Genomic DNA, 18,046 nt, shown 5'->3' with positions numbered 1-18,046 from the left:
CATTTCAGGGGCTGTTTTTGGAATAAGGGGGCCCACATCCTCTGCACCGCCCACAGAAGAGGAGGAACGGGCATATTGAACCAACCGTGCCGCGATGTCGGGCGCGGCGGAGCTATTTTGTTTTGCTGGTGTAGGTCCGGCCACCTCCTGGTCCTTACTGGACCTCGTCATAATCATGAAGGGGTCCGTAGGGCGATGAGGCACCACAGATGTCGTGGCAGCGATCCGGTGTGGTAACGATGCAGTCAGCCGCAGGATGGTCGAGGATTCGGCCGAGAGGAGACAGGAGCTCAGTGAGGTGCGAGATCCTACGTTGCCGGCCAGGCCACGCCCCCTACACTGCTTATTTCCATAGTTATGACCACCCTCCCAATCCATCAGCAGTGGTTGTGCTTGCACACTATAGGAAAACAAAAATATATGCTTTTTCCTATAGTGTGCAAGCACGACTAATACTGATGGATTGCAGGGTGGTCATAACTATGGAAATGAGCAGATGCAAAACTGAATACAGCCAGCAAAGGAAGCAATATGGATCATAATCCCTTATTAAGTGGCTTGTCTTTCTCTACATAATGCTGTTTGCTGAAATGAGACAACCCCTTGTAGCTGAACATAAACATGAGATAGCTGTTGGCCTAATGCTTATTTATTCTACAGCTATCTTTCCTGATGCTCTCATAAATATGACTCGGTGGGTTGTGCATTTGTAGTAAACACAGGAGATAGTTAACTGTTATCGCTAACAAAAGGACCAGGCCCAATTCTTATCTTCCATGACATTTGCAGTCAAGAAGCTACCACACACGTCAAATGGGTGGCTGAACCGCCATCTCATCTACATGTAATGTGTTCCGTCCAGCTTTAGGCTGGAATCGCACACTGTATTTGGTGCAGTTCTTGGGTAAAAAAAAAAAAAGATACATAAAGAGAAGTTTCAGGGCAGCATAAAATAGAAACGCGCTGAGGTCAGCAGGGTGTCATTCATGAGCTAAAAGTAACCAGCCTCATAATCCTTGTTGCCCAGGCCTGGTAAAGTTACTGCTGCCTGAGAAGAGTTGATATTTGTGAGATCCTGCTGCTGATTGGCAGCTCTCTCCTAGGGAGATTTAAAGGGAACCTGTCACCAGTTTTATGGTGTCCTAACTAAGGGCAACATAAATAAGTGACTGTCTTAGCAAAATGCTGGGTCACTTTCTTTAATTTGCTTAGTCAATCTGCCAACATCTTGTATTGAAAAGCTCCAGCTGATAATGACGAGTCATGAATATTCATGAGCTCCTGACACTCCCCGCCCACCTGCTGCTGAATGACAGTTTGTTTCCATAGGAATCAGCAGCCTGTGGGCAGGGGAGTGGCTTTAACTCTGAATTAAATATACGTTTGACTCAATGACATCACGCCGGACTCATTAGCATGCGGCATCTTTGTGTGTATATTATGAGGTAACCATCTGTCACACCAGTAAGTGAATACATCTAAGTTACTTTTTAGTAGTTAATGATTGTATATAATTAGTTAGATTATAATTAAATCTCCACATGACAGGTTCCCTTTAAGGAGAAGAACTAAGGAAAAGACTTCCATTTTTCAGCAGTTGGAAGGGAGAACAGGATCTCATGAATAAGGGTACTTTCATACTAGCGGCAGGACGGATCAGACAGGCTGCTTACCCTGTCGTAACCATCCTGTCGCTATTTTGCAGTGCTGCTGGACTGCCGCTCCGTCCCCATTGACTCTAATGGGGGCAGAGCTCGTACGCGGTGAGAGGCCGCCAGACTAAAGTCGGACATGCAGTACTTAGTCCAGCGGCCTCCTGCGGCAGGACGGATCAGACAGGGTGAAAAGCCTGTCGGATCCGTCGTGCCGCTAGTGTGAAAGTAGCCTAACTGTGCTTTTTCCAGAGCCTGGGGAAAAAAGGGCTTTTTTTTTTTTCTTTTTTCTCTCCCCTCTCTCCTCCAGCCTCTAACTGCAATGATTATGATGCTGATTCTTGCCATCTACCTTAGTTTTAGCTCATGAATGATATTCCACTGATATCGACATGTCTGTCACTTCTTTATACTGCAGACTAAAAAAAATCGCTGACAAAGATAAAAAGCATCTTGCACAATGTACTAAATATGTGGTGACTTGGGGTCACTTGGCTCTCCTGGATCACCGTCTTCTCAGCTTAGATGGTTAGCACACCTCAAGAAGCCACTCCAGTACTGCAGATGTTTTTGCAGACTGACCACAACCAGCTTTATTGTCGCTTTTACAGCAGTCAAAACATAAAAACTAACAAATTCTCAGCTATCTCACCACTAACTACACAACATTTTTTTCCCCCTCTATCGGGGTCATGGGTCTACCACCCATCACCCCAAAACACAACTCTGTACACTTGGCTCCCACAGGCCTTGGCACAGCCTGCTTCTTCCCTAGACTGGGAGCCCTGTTTGAGGAGCTCAGCCCATACTTCTGAGCTCCTCAGCTGGCTGCTAATTATGTTCCTTACCAGCCTGACTGATCCATAAAGAGGGAAGACCCAAATTTTATTTTATTTTAAAGCTTCCTCTGTGTGCGATATTCACTCTTAATGGCCATCTGGCCCTGCCACAGCGTATGTACATGGCTACATTTATAAAAGAAAAATCTATGAAAGTAATGCACTACCACAGTAGATGCAAATATTCTATATAGACTAAGCCCTCACTACTAATACTGCCCTCAGACAGGTTCCCTTTAAGTACTGACTGCATGAATATAATTGATCATAGTGAGAAAAACAAAGTAGAAGGAAAAATTTTGTTTTCAGGATATGCTTTGCCAGAGGAAATTATAAGGCATTTTGTGGCTTTAAATCCAAATTTGGATCATGTGGGCGGAAAATAAGTTTGAGCCAGTGTTCTGGTAGGTCATGTTTCACAACATTTTGCTCAGACAGGCGTTGAACAATTTCTATTTTTGCTCTGTCTCTGTATACTTTGGTTGTCTACCTTTTACAAAGCGATGGCCTATTCTCAGTATTGGCTATAAGTAGCTAATTGGCGTGGTCCAACACTCTGAACCCCTGCCGATCAGCTAATTGAGTGTAGAACTAGAACTACACAGCTCGGTCAATTCTGTAATTGACAGAGCTCATCAGTGCAGTGCTGCTGCCTCCATTGACTACACACCAGATGAACAGTGTCTGATTGTGTGGTGCCGAGCACCATCGACAAGGTGAGTGGTGGTAACCAGTTGAGGTTTTTTTTTTTTTCCATACATTTCTAAGGGAAATAATGTAGGACCAGCAGAATGCAGTTTCAAGAAAAGATGCTTTAGCATTGTTTATGTGGAATACAAATGTTGACTGAAGACTTGTCAGAAGAACAGAGAGGTTCTCTTTAATATGGGTTATGATGTTGAACCCTCCACTGAAAAGAAATTCAGATGCAAAATTGTGGGCATGAAATTCCAGGTAAATTAAACCCTTCTTGACCCTCTCTATACATGTACTGAAAAGTGACTTCCCTTGGGAAGTCAGTTGACAGTTGCCTATGAGACCCAACTTATGGGCTGGGCCTCATAGGACCCCATAGCTGGCAGTCCCAGAGGTCTTTCAAGGCTTTGGTCTACCTTAGCAGCCATCAGTATCCCACAATTGCATTGTGGTGAGCCGATGAGGTGAGAGGGTGCTCCATCTACATAAGCCCTTAGATGCGGCAGTCAGCATAGACTCGAGCATCTAAAGGGGTTAATCTGGGGGTATAAGATTTTTCTGTGAGGACAGCGCATACAGCAAGGGCCCGACTGTCCGTGACAACCAGGCCCTTGCCACTGATTGGGTAAGCACAGCTCCTGTGCCTGCCTGATCAGGGTGCCATACATGTATGGTGCATCTGTGTTGGGTCTCATTTTATTGTGGGACGATCTGTAGTTTTTATTGATGGCATTTTGAAGTGTGACTTTTTTTTAATTTTATCACATTTGGTTACATTTTTTTGGGTAAGAGAAGCGATGAAAAATGGCAAATTGGCCATTTTCACCCTTTTTTCCATTACACCATTCGCTGTTTTGGAAAAATATTTTTATATTTTAATAGTACAGGCATTTCAGACACGGTAATTCCCATGATCTTTATATTTTTTTGTTTGTATTTGTTTTAATTCTGAACCATCATGGTTCTTATAGCTCCATGATAAGTGTAGAATTGCTAATTTCTTATGTTGGCCCGCCAACAGCTGGACAAAATAAGAATTGCAGCTTCAATACCCTGGGTCTCTTCAGAGAGATCCAGCGTATTGAAACCAATTACCAGCATCCTCATTGGCCGCAGAGGATTCTGGTAAGAAGCGTGGCATCTAAATGGTCAAAAACCTACCAACATCCCCTGCGGCCAAGGGAAAAGTCGATGGTTGCTTTTAATTCTGTGAGTCTCGCTGACGAGACTCGCACAGCATTCGTGATGCAATTCTTAATTTTGGCCACCAGGTGGCAAGCCAACATAAGAAAGGAGCACTTCACAGTAATAGTCACAAAAAAATTCCAGATGGTTCAAAATGACAAATTAAAAACATGCTTTATAGGCTCAAATCAGCTTCACAATCGTTACAAAAAATTCAACAATGTTTTATATGAAAAGTAAAAAAAAATATAAAAGTTTTAAATTAATACTTAAATAACAAAATATAAACATCATGGGTATCACCACGACCGAAAACTCCTGCACTATTTAAATATACAAATATTTTTCCAATACAGTGAACGGCATAACAGAAAAAAGGGTCAAAATGGCCAATTTGCCTTTTTTTTTCATTGCTACTCTTAAGCAAAAAAATTGAATAAAGTGTGTTCAAAATGTGTCACACACACACTCCAAAAAGGTATCAATAAAAAAGTACAGATTGGCCTGCAAAAAATTTGCTCCTATACAGCTCAGTAGACATAACTATGGCGGTCAGAATATAGTGAATGTGATATAAAATTTTTTCCTTCAAAGATTTTTTTTTTTTTTACAGTATTTAGACATAAAAAACGTATACATATGGGGTATCGTTGTAATCGTACTGACCCAGAGTATGAAGGGCATCGGTCAGTTTGGCCACAAACGAAACACTGTGGGAACAAAACCTGTAAAACGGTGGAGGAATAGCGTTTCTTTTTGTTTTGTTTTTTTTCAATTCCACCATATTATTATTTTTTTTGTTTGTTACCCATTACATTTTATGCCATAATTAATGGTGGCATTAGAAAGTGCAACTTGAACCGCAAAAAATCTGCCCTCATACAGCTATGTGAATAGAAATATAAAATGGCTCAAGGAAAAATGAAAACAAATATACTCTGGTAGTGAAAGGGTTAAAGGTGCTTTCTAGTAGTAAAATATTGATGTGCTTCCTCCCAGCATCCCTGCCAATCAGCAGATTGAAGAGGTGGTAGTGCTTCAGCCTTTCTATTTATTGGTCACATAGCCTATGTCCAGCTAAATCCTACTCCTGTGAATGTGCCCGGGCTGCAGCACCAAACTCGGCGGCTCTACAATGTATGGCGCTGTACTTGGTGCACTGTGAGGCTTCTGTGAGTGCTGCAGCCTCTTCAAACAACTCATCACCACTGATCAGTTATTGATGACCTTCCTGAAGATGGGTCCTCAATATTGTACTTCCAAAAATCCATAAAAACAAAACAAAACACTCTTCTACCCTTCCCTTTCTATAGCGCCGTTAAATTTGCTTGGTTTTCCTGCTGCAGTTTACAGACAGCATTGGTGACGTTCCTGGATAAGGCATTTGGCTGCTGTACTCGCGTGCAGTATCCCGACACGATACTATGCGTGTCTAAGTAAGTTCCTTTTAATTCTTCTAGATCCAGGACATTCATTCTATGGATTTACTATAAGGTATATTATGTAATCCACCAGGTGGTGCCATTGCCCCAGAAGCCTTTATATTCATTGTATGAAGTCCTGAAATATTACAGTGTACATTGCCCAGTCCATCACATTATCACTATCTGCTTGCCTTCTGGTGCCGTATCGTCCCCGGGTGAGCGACACGCCTGCACCCAGCTGTCCACATAATGGAAAAGTCATTAATCAAACCAGGCCGCCTTTTTCGTTGGCTCCATAGTCCAGTTGTAATGCACACTCCATTGTACGCGTTTTCATTGATGGATAGGGTCCAGCGTGGGCACTTTATAACCCCATACACAGCAATCTGCAGTGCACTGTGGATTTGAGGCCCTGAACTCCAGAATCCAGTCTTCAGAAGTCACAAAATAGGGCTTGTACAGAATTTGGGACTTTTTGCATTGTGTTAATTGATTACACTCCTTTATAAAAAGTTGCACAAACAAGGGGCAGCCTTACTTCAGTAGAGGGGTGGAGCGGAAAAACTGGCATTAAACTGTAGACTGGTCTTGTTTAAAGACGTAACAAATTTGTCACAAATTACGCCAAAGCAGGCGGAAGGGAAACTGAGTTCTAAAGTTCCCCCCATGACTAGTTCCTCCATGTGTTCCGACACCTTTCTAGCTTAACTTTTTCAGCAATTTACCGTACACTACACACGTACTTTGTTGGACCAGACAAGCTAGCCATCAGATTTCAGCCTCTGTCGCCAATATCCTTCCGTTTGCTCATTTTTTCCACTTCCAGTACATCTATGTCAAGAAAGGGGGAGATTTATCGAAGCTGGTTTAAAGGAAAACTGGCTGAGTTGCCCATAGCAACCAATCAGATTCCACCTTTCGCTTCCAAAGGAGCTGTGAAAAATGAAAGATGGAATCTGATGGACTTACTCAGCAGTGGTTCTCCACAGCACAGATCAACGTGTTTCCTTTTGCAGTGTGTGGTGCTGTAAAACGCTGCAGCTTTGCCTCATGCAGGTCAGTAATGCAGCTGTCGGGTGGAAACTTACGTGTAGATGTGCTAGCTTTACTGCTTACAGTAGAATAATTACTGTCGGTGAATAGGCCCATAAAATAAGTCTCACATTTTGCCTTTTGTGGACTGGCCACTTGAGGGCACAAGTGTCTTGAAGAATTGTGCTTCAAATAGATGGGAACTGAGCCTGACTGCTGATGTAATCATGAGTACTTGTGCTACTTAAACGCATTAAATGCTCTGATCAAATACGGTCAGGAAAGCAGTTTGTACATTTGTCAGTCTAGTCATTCTGGTAAATGAAGCATGTTAGCACATAGACTACTAAAGGCCATGCAGGATGTAGAACAGTCAGATTTTTTTATTTTTATGTATGAACATCAGTGTTGGTCGGGGGAGGGAGGGGGCTTTAGCTAAGCGTGTGGTCAGCACTAAAAAACACAAACCAAGTCACCTATCCATCTTGGCTAATCGGTTGAGGTCGTGTTAACAGGTTACCTAAGGGTACTTTCAGACTTGCGTTTTTCTTTTCCGGCATAGAGTTCCGTCACTGGGGCTCTATACCGGAAAATAACTGATCATGCATTCTGAATAGAGAGTAATTCGTTCAGTTTGCATCAGGATGTCTTCAGTTCAGTCGTTTTGACTGATCAGGCAAAAAAGAAAACCGCATGTGCAGACCTTTAAAAATGAAAAAAAAAAAAAAAAAAAGATCCGTTTTGCCTGATGACACCGGAAAAACGGATCCGGTATTGCAATGCATTTTTCTGACTGATCAGTCTGAAAAATGCCTGATCAGTCAGAAAAAATTACATCCGTTTGCATACAGTTTGCCTGATCAGGCAGTCAGTTCAGGCAACGGAACTGCCTGCCGGAATCAAACAACGCAAGTGTGAAAGTACCCTAATGCATGTTCTGCATCCATCTGCTGGACATGGTGTAGAGTGGATAGCCATTGAGCTTGGCACTATACCTTTCTCAATACAAGTGTATGTGACTAAGCTCTAGTAGCATGCGGCAGGGCTGAGCACCGTGTGTACACTATAGAGTTGTTGCGATACCAAATTTTTGATTCGGTTTCGATACCATGAAAAAGTATTGCGATACTCCATACCATTCGATACCACGCAAAAAAAATAAACAAAAAAAGCCACGTGCATTCCTCATTTTTAAAAATGGCGAATCGCGCAGTTTTTATTTTATTTTTTCTGTTCCGGCATTCACCACCTAGATTTTTTTTTATATTTTAATAGTTTGGACTTTTCTGACGTGGCGACGTAATATGTTTATTATTTATATATTTTATATGTGAAATTGGGAAAAGGGGGTGATTTATACTTCATATTTTAGTGGTTTTTTTTTTACACTTTTTATTTAATAACTATTTCCCCTCCTTAGGGGCTAGAACCTGGGATCCTTCATCCCTTTTCCTATTCAGCCTGATAGATCTCTATCAGGGTGAATAGGACTTCACACTGTCCCTGCTGCTTTGTGCACACAGCATCAGGGATGTTACCATGGCAACCAGGGCTTCTGTAGCGTCCTGGCTGCCATGGTAACCGATCGGAGCCCCAGCATTACACTGCTGGGGCTCCGATCAGAAGCTGCCACTGCACCACCAATGAGGGGAGGGGAGAGGTCCCTGATTTTAATACTGGGGGGTTGAGATGGGCCGGCGCACTGTGCCACCAATGATTTTAATGGGTTGGGGGGCACACTGCACCACCAATGATAATTACCCCTTTATACAGGAGGCGGGTACTGGCAGATCAGCGGCAGTTAACTGCCGCTGATCACAGCTCCCTGTCAGGGGCAGGGTGCCGGCAATGCAATTCTGCTGCCAGCACCCGCCTCCTGTATGTGTTAAAGACTGACTACTATATGGGACTCCAGACTTTCACTATTAGGCTACACAGAGCGGCGCCCAGCGATGTCTCAGCACTCACCATTAGTCCTGGGCGCCACTCCGTTCGCCTGCAGTGCTCCATTACTGTCTCCTCTCCTGCTCCACATGCTGCTGATTTACTATCGGAGCGATGGGAGGAGACATCAGCTTCACTAGTGGGCGTTCCTTCTCCCTGGCTGTAGCGCTGTCCAATCGCAGCGCAGGGAAAAGGAACGCCCACTAGTGAAGCTGATGTCTCCTCCCATCGCTCCGATAGTAATCAGCAGCATGTGGAGCAGGAGAGGAGACAGTAATGGAGCACTGCAGGCGAACGGAGCGGCGCCCAGGACTAATGGTGAGTGCTGAGACATCGCTGGGCGCCGCTCTGTGTGGAAATAAACCTATCATTGGTGGCGCAGTGCGCCCGCCCCTCCTCCGCCCCTCTCTTCTCATTGCCGCCTTTCCTCCGTGGTGCCGCCCCTCCTCCGCCCCTCTCTTCTCATTGCCGCCCCTCTCTTCTCATTGCCGCCCCTCCTCCGTGGTGCCGCCCCTCTCTTCTCATTGCCGCCCCTCCTCCGCCCCTCTCTTTCAATGGTGGCAGCGGCAGCAGCACAGGGGGGAGGGAGGACAGCTTCCTTCTCCCCGTGCTGCTGAGAGAACATGAGCGCGCCGATAGCAGCGCGCTCATGTTCAGAGATACTAGACTGCGCAGAAGCGCAGCCCAGTATCGAAAAAACGGAAATCCCGGTATCGTATCGATACCGGGACAAAAGTATCGATTGGGTATCGAAATTTCGATACCCGCAACAACCCTAGTACACTACATGAATGGATGCAAGCATCAGACCGAAAACTGGCGCATGAATGTCAATGGATTTATGCACGCAAGCATTTTTTCTTGTGCAAGTCTTTTCTGCATTTTATCCGTTTTTTTATTTTATTGTACCTAGTTGAAATGAATAAAAATTTCCACAATGCAGAACACCAGGGGTTAATGAGACTGCTAAACTGGCTAAATTGAAAACTGCATCCTGAATGCATGTTATCACTGTGTGCCGTCACCCTTAGGCCCCTTGCAGACTAGCGTGAGCGGATCAGGTCCAGATGCGTTCAGTGAAAAATTTCCGTTTTTTGCAAGCAAGTGCGTTCAATTTAATATGCAATCGCGTTCAGGTTTTTTTAATTGCACAGGTGCAATGCGATTTAATGCGTTTTGCACGTGTGTGATAAAAAACTGAAGGTATACCAACAACATAAACCATCGGGGAAAAACCCATCGCATCCGCACTTGCGGTCGTGATGCCATTTTCACACAGCCCTATTCACTTATATGGGGCCAGTGCTGTGTGAAAATCGCATAATATATCGCATGCTGCGATTCTCGCGCAACGCACAAGTGATGTGTGAAAAACAAAGCTCATGTACACAGACCCATTGAAATGAATGGGTCCAGATTCAGTACGTTCTCATCATGCATTGCACCCACGCGAGATACTCGCTCGTGTGAAAGGGGTCTTGGTAAAATGAAACTGATGCTGTCAGGCAGCTTCCCACCCACATGAAAACAAATTATGTCTGTGCTGAAAAAAAAAATTGAATAGATTCATAGCAAACACTTAAGTAAGACTGAGGGAAAAACTTTTTTTACTGACAGAACTTGGGTTACTTAAAAAAAAAAAAAAAGTGTGCATGAGCCCTAAGGCTTCTCTGCAAACCTCAACTGGGCAGAAGGACAGTCATTGTCCTTCTGACATATGCTGGGACTTTCTGAGCTTTCCCATCATGTTAGCCAACATAAAAAAATAAAATAATTTAATGGTATGCCTATTTTATTTGTTCGGAATGTTGGGGAGCATTCACACGACCATATAAATGGATCCGCATCTGTTCCGCAAATTTGCGGATCAGGTGCAACCCATTCATTTCAATGGGGCCGCAAAAGACGTGTACAGCACACAGTGTGCTGTCCGTATCGGTTGTTCCGTTCCGCGGCCCCGCAAAAAAGAGAATGTCCTATTCTTGTCTGCGGTTGCAGACAAGAATAGACATTCTCTATATAGCGCTGGCCAGGTGTGGTCCACAAAATGCGGAACGCACACTGCTGGTATCAGTTTTTGCGGACTGCAAAATGCGTACGGTCGTGTGAATGCGCCCTTAATCTGTGTATGCAGTTGCACGCGTTTAGGGCTTTACTTTTAACACGTATTGCTAGGTTGATGAAAGCAGAGCCTGAACAATGTGAACGAACTTGGCTCCACGGACTATAGGCAGCGCCTAAATATGTGAAAGGGCCTCCTAGAAAATCTGTGCTGTTTCTCTTTATACAAGTTTGATTGATTAAAGCTGCCACACTCTGGCGTATGTGACCTTTTCCTTCAGCTGCTGTTTATTAGACCTATTAGTTGCAGATGATCTTGACTTTCGCAGAGCATATCCCTTTGACATGTACTTTGATCTCTTAATGCCCCCTTCTTTCCTGCCTAGCATCTTGAATCAGCGGGCCCGCAGGACAGGATGTGGTTTCATGAGGTTAATAAAGGTAGCCGCCTTCTGGCATAGACTTAATTGGTTGGCTCTGGTTTTTATTGTCACACCTATTTATTCATCTTGGACTTGACAAAAAAACAAATGTTATAGTGTTGATTGTTGTTGTTCCTTTAAATCATGTGTGTCCTGCAGGCCTCTGCCCATGATGTGGACCGCAGGTTGTAGTCCGCAATGCATGGGCTCTGACAATGTGGCTGCCGTATGCAGATGTGGACTCAAAAAAGTTGTTAATGCACTACTTTTTTGCTGTATGGATGCATGGACTGAAAATTCACAGAAGCGCTCTGCACCACACCTTTTGTATAGGTACTCATCTGTGATGCGGTGCACAAACAGCGGACACAATCTGTGGAAACAGCTGTGTGCATGAGGCCTAATTACAGGTTACCCCACCTCCAGCTATACTATAACAAGAGGAACGTGCAAGTAGATTTTTATTTAATAACCAACAAGTCACAAATGATGCTGAAACTAGTCCCCGTTCATATCTATGCATCTTTGGGCAGGTCAGATTATGTTGGCCGATACTGCTTGTGATGCTGTGGATGGTGTTTGTGATATTTTCCTTGAGTTCATCTAGGGCAGCGATTGCGAATGTTTTAGAGACCCAAACTGATGAATGGCAGGAAAAGTCTAAGGTATATTGTTATGCCTAAGACTTTTTCCAGGGCGTGGGTACCCACAGAGAGGGTTCTGAGTGCAGCTTTTGGTACCCGTGCCATAGGTTCGCCACCACTGATCTAGGGTATGTGGATTGTTAGCGGACAATTTCTGTTTTAAATTTCCCCATAGATCTCATGTGGACAAATCTGGGGAACATGATGACTATAACCCCTTGCTCAGAGTTTGCTCCTCAGTAAACAGTTCATGAACCTGTGCCAGTGAGTTCTGTGAGGTGTGGCATGTTGCCCCATCTTGTTAGAAAAAGTTAGTTGTAAAACGGTCAAAGATGTCCAGGTAAATTGCGGTATTCACAGTTGGGCCCACTATTTGTGTTCCTGACACTGCACACCAAATGCCAATTTTCTGGTCGTGAAGTGGTGTTTCGGTGGGTCAAATGAGGATTTTCAGCGGACCAGTACTTTGTATTTTGGGGCTTTACATGATTTGATAAATGAAACTAAGCGTCGCCCCCGTCATTAAATACAGTAATGGTGTCGCGCACACACACAAGGGGTGGGGTAGTGACCAATGAACTCCACCCACACCCCTGTCCCTGCCTACTTGCCTCGCAAGTCCTAGCGACAAGGGACAACTGGTCGACAAACCCTTGGCTAGGATAGTGCAGGTAAGACAAACAACACAAGCCGTGTCAATAACCAAGAGAGCAGAAAGGTACCGGAGGAACAGGCAGAGAATTGTCAGTACAAGCTGAAGTCAAAACCAGGAGGGAACGCCAAGACCAAAGGATGAGATCTGAATCCAAGCAGGAACAAAAACCAGATGAGTAACTCGCAGTAAGGACCTCAATAACGGGCAATCTGTGGCCAGCAGATTGCCTATTTAAATAGGGCTCTAGTGGAGTCATGTGACATGGCCAGCGTCACATGACTCCTGAGTGCCAATACAGCCTAGTGATCCACTCTGCCCCATGGTGGTTCCCACTGGAACGGGCGATGCCAGGTGCGCTGATGACGCGAGCACGCCTCAGCCGTCCCCGCCTCCTGGAACTACCCAAATGGGTCCAATGTCTGTCAGCAAACTGGTCCAGTAATTTACATGTTTTAGCTTTGTCAGACTCTTTCAGTTCCTGTACACACGTTATTCCATACAGTTTCAGGTTTAGACATTTCAGCGCTCGCTGAGATGTCATTTGTGATACACCAATTTGCTGAGACAGTCTTCAAGTTGATTTATGGGGGTTACTTGCTATCCGCTGCTTAATTTCGTGCACAACTTCAGCCGTCCTGATCGATGAAGGCCTTTGTTTATTTTTTTTGGCACAAGTTAGGCTTCTTTCACACTTGCGTTGTCCGGATCCGGCGTGTACTCCACTTGCCGGAATTACACGCCGGATCCGGAAAAACGCAAGTGTACTGAAAGCATTTGAAGACTGATCCGTCTTCAAAATGCGTTCAGTGTTACTATGGCAGCCAGGATGCTATTAAAGTCTTGGTTGCCATAGTAGGAGCGGGGAGCGGTATACTTACAGTCCGTGCGGCTCCCGAGGCGCTCCAGAATGACGTCGGAGCGCCCCATGCGCATGGATGACGTGGCATGCGATCACGTCATCCATGCGCGTGGGGCGCCCTGACGTCACTCTGGAGCGCCCCGGGAGCCGCATGGACGGTAAGTATGCTGCTCCCCACTACACTTTACCATGGCTGCCAGGACTTTAGCGTCCCGGCAGCCATGGTAACCATTCAGAAAAAGCTAAACGTCGGATCAGGCAATGCGCCGAAACGACGTTTAGCTTAAGTCCGGATCAATACCTTTCAATGGGCATTAATTCCGGATCCGGCCTTGCGGCAAGTCTTCAGGATTTTTGGCCGGAGCAAAAAGCGCAGCATGCTGCGGTATTTTCTCCTGCCAAAAAACGTTCCGTTCCGGAACTGAAGACATCCTGATGCATCCTGAACGGATTTCACTCCATTCAGAATGCATTAGGATAAAACTGATCAGGATTCTTCCGGCATAGAGCCCCGACGACGGAACCCTATTCCGGAAGAACGCAAATGTGAAAGAGCCCTTAGCAGAAAATGTATTTATTTATTTTTTTCTTACAAAATCATTTTCCGCTAACTTGTGCAAAAAAATTTATAAAAATATTCTAGGAACTCTCCATGCCCCTCACAGAATACCTTGGGGTGTCTTCTTTCCAAAATGGGGTCACTTATGGGGTATTTATACTGCCCTGGCATTGTAGGGGCCCTAAAGCGTGAGAAGAAGTCTGGAATCGAAATGCTTAAAAATGCCCTCCTAAAAGGTACTCATTGGAATTTGGGCCCCTTTGCGCACCTAGGCTGCAAAAAAGTGTCACACGTGGTATCGCCGTACTCAGGAGAAGTAGGGCAATTTGTTTTGGGGTGTATTTTTACATATACCCATGCCAAAAGACCCCCCCGTGGCTTGAGGCTCTAGAACAAAGGGTCTCAGGATATGTACATTTAACCCCTTAAGGACCAGGCTCATTTTCACCTTAAGGACCAGGCTCATTTTCACCTTAAGGACCAGGCCATTTTTTGCAAATCTGACCAGTGTCACTTTAAGTGCTGATAACTTTAAAACGCTTTTACTTATACAGGCCATTCTGAGATTGTTTTTTCGTCACATATTGTACTTCATGACACTGGTAAAATAAAGTCAAAAATATTAATTTTTTTGCATAATAAAATACCAAATTTACCCAAAATTTGGAAAAATTTGCAAATTTCAAAGTTTCAGTTTCTCTACTTCTGTAATACGAAGTAATACCCCCAAAATTGTGATGACTTAACATTCCCCATATGTCTACTTCATGTTTGAATTATTTTGGGAATGATATTTTATTTTTTGGGGATGTTACAAGGCTTAGAAGTTTAGAAGCAAATCTTGAAATTTTTCTGAAATTTACAAAAACCCAATTTTTAGGGACCACTACAGCTCTGAAGTCACTTTGCCAGGCTTACATAATAGAAACCGCCCAAAAATGACCCCATTCTATAAACTACACCCCTCAAGGTATTTAAAACTGATTTTACAAACTCCGTTAACCCTTTAGGTGTTGCACAAGAGTTATTGGCAAATGGGGATGAAATTTGAGAATTTTTTTGCCTAATTTTCCATTTTAACCCATTTTTTCCACTAACAAAGCAAGGGTTAACAGCCAAACAAGACTATCTTTATTGCCCTGACTCTGCCGTTTACAGAAACACCCCATATGTGGCCGTAAACTACTGTACGGCCACACAGCGGGGCGTAGAGTGAAAGGTGCGCCGTATGGTTTTTGGAAGCCAGATTTTGCTGGACAGTTTTTTTGACACCATGTCCCATTTGAAGCCCCCCTGATGCACCCCTAGAGTAGAAACTCCATAAAAGTGACCCCATCTAAGAAACTACACCCCTCAAGGTATTCAAAACTGATTTTACAAACTTTGTTAACCCTTTAGGTGTTGCACAAGATTTAATGGAAAATAGAGATACAATTTCAAAATTTCACTTTTTGGGCAGATTTTCCATTTTAATATTTTTTTTCCAGTTACAAAGCAAGGGTTAACAGCAAAACCAAACTCATTATTTTTGGCCCTGATTCTGTAGTTTACAGAAACACCTCATATGTGGTTGTAGACCGCTGTACGGGCACACGGCAGGGCGCAGAAGGAAAGGAATGCCACATGGTTTTTGGAAGGCAGATTTTGCTGGACTGGTTTTTTGACACCATGTCCCATTTGAAGCCCCCCTGATGCACCCCTAGAGTAGAAACTCCAAAAAAGTGACCCCATTTTAGAAAGTACGGAATAGGGTGGCAGTATTGTTGGTACTAGTTCAGGGTAGATATGATTTTTGGTTGCTCTATATTACACTTTTTGTGCGGCAAGGTAACAAGAAATAGCTTTTTTGGTACTTTTTTTTTTTGTTATTTACAACATTCATCTGACAGGTTAGATCACGTGGTAATTTTATAGAGCAGGTTGTCACGGACGCAGCGATACCTAATATGTATACAATTTTTTTTATTTATGTAAGTTTTGTACAATAACTTCATTTTTAAAACCAAAAAATTGTTTAGTGTCTCCATAGTCTGAGAGCCATAGTTTTTTCAGTTTTTGGGCGATTATCTTGAGTAGGGTCTAATTTTTTGCGGGATGAGATGACAGTTTGTTTGGCACTATTTTGGGGTGCATATGACTTTTTGATCGCTTGCTATTACACTTTTTTTTACGGTGGTCACCTGAGGGGTTAGGTCATGTGATATTTATATAGAGCCGGTCGATACGGACGCGGCAATACCTAATATGTATACTTTATTTTTATTTATGTAGGTTTTACACAATGATTTTATTTTTGAAACAAAAAAAAATTATGTTTTAGTGTTTCCATAGTCTAAGAGCCATAGTTTTTTCAGTTTTTGGGCGATTATCTTGAGTAGGGTCTCATTTTTTGCGGGATGAGATGACTGTTTGATTGGTACTATTTTGGCGTACATGCGACTTTTTTGATCACTTTTATTACCTTTTTTGGGAAGTAAGGTGGGCAAAATTTCAATTTTCTCAGTTTTTATTTTTTTATTTTTATGGCTTTCGCTGTGCGGGGAAAGTAACATGACCGTTTTATAGATCAGGTCGTTACGGACGCGGCGATACCTAATATGTGTAGTTTATTATTATTATTTTTTTTTATTCAGTGATAAATGTTTTTTTTTTTTATCTTAACTTTTTTCACTTATTCTTTTTATTTTTTGACCCAGACCCACTTGGTTCTTGAAGATCCAGTGGGTCTGATGTCTGTAAAATACAGTACAGAACCTATATAGGTTTCTGTACTGTATTTTACTTACACTGAACAGATCTATGCTTTCAGCACAGATCTGTGCAGCACCATGGACAGCAGGACGCCTGAGCAGGCGTCCTGTTGCCATGGGAACCTTCCCCGTCTGCTCAGTTATGGTCAGAACTTCGCAGACGGGGAAGGGTAAGGACGGGGCTCTGGGGGGGCTGTCTGGGGGCTCTCTCCCTCTCCATCGGGGGGCTGCAAAGGCACAGCAGCCCCCCGATCGGGGAGGGAGCTCCCTCTTACTGTTAACCTTTTCCATACAGCGGTCCGTACGGACCGCTGTATGGAAAGGGATAAACGGCTGACATCGCATCAACGATGTCAGCCGTTTATACCAGGGTGCCAGCAATGTGCTGGCACCCTGGTATACCCACTGTACACCAACGATTATGCAATGGGAGGCGGGCGGGGGATCGTGATCCCGCCTGCCGCACCGCCCGCCTCCTGCAACGCCCCCACCGCCTGCGTCACCCCCCCTGCACCACCCGCCGCCATCAAATCATGCAGGGGTGCAGGGGGGGGGGGGGTGTACTATATTGATTTTAGGCACTCTAAAGTTTCTGATCCCCGCGGTCAGGGACCGCGGGGATCAGAAACTGCAAAAAGCGCAGCAAACCGCAGGTCTGAATTGACCTGCGGTTTGCTGCGATCGCCGACAAAGTTTCATGACCCCCCCCCCTGGCGTTTTAACAGGATGCCGGCTGAATGATTTCAGCCGGCATCCTGTTCAAATTAACCCCTGCGGCGCCGGAATGCCGATTTTAAAGTCAGGACGTACCGGTACGTCCTTGGTCCTTAAGGACTCGGGAAATAGGGCGTACCGGTACGTCCTATGTCCTTAAGGGGTTAAGTCCTGTCCTATGTGTAAATGAGAGCATCCTACCACCCATGTACACAATGGCATACACGTCATAAGACAGCAATACCCTTTACAACTTTGTTTTCATTTTGCATAGTCTGCTGTGTATTTGTTCTAAATCTCTGTGGTGTAAAAGTGGGGGCAACTTCTTGGGGGTTTCAATTTTTATTTCACCCCAGACGCTCGACAGTTGTCGACACAAGATGCATAGATCACCACAATGGGTCTGAAATACACATGGTGCTCTTAGTTCTGAGCCCTGTTGTATGTCTGGGCAAAAGATTACTGAAATGGCGCATCTGTGCAAAAATGACTATTTTCACTTTGCAGCATTTGCTCTTCATTTTTGTGAAGCATCTGTAGGATCAAAATACTCACTACATCCCTTAAGTTCATTGAGGTGTGTGGCTTTCGTAAATGGGGTCACTTAGAG

The 18,046-nt window shown here is 44.2% G+C and overlaps 1 protein-coding gene across 2 annotated transcripts in view; it reads left to right on the top strand.

Moving 5' to 3' along the window:
- The window catches only part of ADK (adenosine kinase), a 373,135-nt gene that overhangs the window by 103,297 nt on the left and 251,792 nt on the right, over window positions 1-18,046 (top strand). The gene's annotated exons all lie outside the window — the stretch shown is intronic.

The sequence above is a fragment of the Bufo gargarizans genome, chromosome 6 (assembly GCF_014858855.1).
Source record: "Bufo gargarizans isolate SCDJY-AF-19 chromosome 6, ASM1485885v1, whole genome shotgun sequence".
NCBI classification, from domain to species: domain Eukaryota; kingdom Metazoa; phylum Chordata; class Amphibia; order Anura; family Bufonidae; genus Bufo; species Bufo gargarizans.
Note: the sequence above shows the minus strand (reverse complement) of the source record. Positions and strands in the feature narration are given on the sequence as shown.